Source organism: Agrilus planipennis, unplaced genomic scaffold (assembly GCF_000699045.2).
Source record: "Agrilus planipennis isolate EAB-ADULT unplaced genomic scaffold, Apla_2.0 scaffold116, whole genome shotgun sequence".
Taxonomy (NCBI): domain Eukaryota; kingdom Metazoa; phylum Arthropoda; class Insecta; order Coleoptera; family Buprestidae; genus Agrilus; species Agrilus planipennis.
The window spans coordinates 973858-975950 of NW_020438978.1; the positions used below are offsets into that span (position 1 = coordinate 973858).

Here is a 2093-nt window from a genome sequence, read left to right on the forward strand (position 1 = left end):
AATAACCATTTTTTATCCTTTACTTTTTACGAGAAATAATGGCTTATTTACGAAGCGATTTTAAGCAATACAGCATTAATCCTTATCCAATTAAGTACTTTTAAATACATTGTGCATTTAATATAGATCAATATGGCCCTTTACAGCATGTAATTTAAATGAATATTTTCGAAGATATTACAGACTTAAAATGCAGGAACATAGCGGTTGCGGCAGTACCGGCCGGTTTGTATTGTGTAATGACAAAAAAAACGTGATTGTTGTGTATAAAGACATTCTATAATATATTTACTATCAACATTGCACCCGTGCGAAGCATAGTGTACAAATAGTGTTCCCCTCCACTTCAATGCATTAAACCAATTCCTTAACCCCTATCCCGGTATGTTTGTGTGTTTGAAGACGTTTCACTTCAGTAGCGTGTTATATAATTACACGTTGTATTTTTTAATATTTATTTTCATTTAGCACACATCATCATTATATCATCATAAGGTCTTCAGTCCTAAGTAATCTAATCTAGGTCTACCTCTACTCCTCATAATTCCTGTTTTCGTGCCTCTAATACGTCTCTGACTAGACCTTCAAAGCTGAGAAGCTGTCCTACCAACCTATCTCGCCTGTTTTTTGTTGACTTCCATAGAGTCCTCTGTTTTCCTTATCTCATTTTTTTCTTATTTGACATCTCTACATTGGCGTAGTAACTGAAGAAAAAGGGCTGAGGTGACAAAAAAAAGTTGTTATAGCAACTATATTTTGCGGCATATTTTTTATTGTAGGGGTTCTTATTACCATTGACATAAAACAACCAATGTTATCATCGTACAAAGTTATGAAACACGAAACATAAAATAATCTTCGATATCCTGACTGTTAAAATTCAAACTAGTGTTTTTTTCCAGAACGGTGTTCAATAAATTATACACTTATATTTTTTGTGTAACGTTTAGGTTTATTTAAACACCATCTGACTAAAATTAACAAAAATAAATATACGGTTCTAAATGGATTATTTAAAAATGTGATTGTTGCTACAATTATTATTTGTTTTATTGTTAACAAGCTTTTACTCATGGCTTCACTCGCGTTGATGAGTTAAATACGTGTCAAAAATCATCGAAAACACAATCATTTGATAAATAGTCCTAACCGGGATCATCGCGATAAAACTAATTTTTTAATTTTCTAGCTTACATATACACTTTACGTAAATAGTAAATACTGTCCTTCATCGAGATCTATCCTCGGGAACAGTATTTTTTTTCTGGATAAAGGAATGTTCTTTTCTGGAATCCTGATAATGTAGTAGCTAGGCGTTAAAAAGTAATTAAATAAACAACCCAACTAACATCCCTTTATAAAGATTAGTTAAGATGTAAATATTTAGTCAAAGAACATCCATTTCGAAGCCTTTACCTTTACTACCCTTTTTGGGTACCTGACGTTTACAAAATGTACATCAAAATTAAATGATGATACAACATCGATTTTAACTTTAGAAGCCTATATTTTTATTAGTTTACACCGGGACAGCGCGTACGCAGTCCCGACTACCAAAAATTACGCGCCCGAGTTATCCACATTAGGGATAATCGCAGGGGTCAGCCCAACCGCAGTGCAATGGAAAGGCCTCACCCTGGGGGAACCGCCTTGTTGATCACGGTAACCCCTACGCCAGGTAAGTATGATTTTCTTGTGCACCACTTCTTACCTCTCTATATTATGATTGTCATTTCACTGCGAGTGTACATTACAGAGTCATCTATCGTCAAACTCGATTCATTTCCATTTAAAATTCCATGACTTCATACTCAAATGCATGTCGTCCTTTTTGCATTTTTTTTTTGTAGATAAACGGATGTCTTTTTCTGAAGTCCTGACAATGTGTGTACAAAATTTCATGAACGAGCGTTCGAGCACTTAAACGTAAAATAATAACGAACAAACAAAAAATCTCACATTCGCATTAAGATATGTAAATGTTTAGTCGTGAACATACACTCTTTCGACGCTTCTACGACCATTTTTGTGCCCCTAATATTTATAAAAGATGTTTCCCCGATGTCCATTTTAGTTTGATGATGATTATATTA

The 2093-nt window shown here is 34.0% G+C and overlaps 1 non-coding gene across 1 annotated transcript; it reads right to left on the minus strand.

Moving 5' to 3' along the window:
- Positions 1–1524: 1524 nt before the first annotated feature.
- Positions 1525–1686, minus strand: LOC112904725. Its single transcript, XR_003231309.1, has one exon. It is a non-coding gene; the product is annotated as a U1 spliceosomal RNA (small nuclear RNA).
- Between the last annotated feature and the right edge of the window lie 407 nt (positions 1687–2093).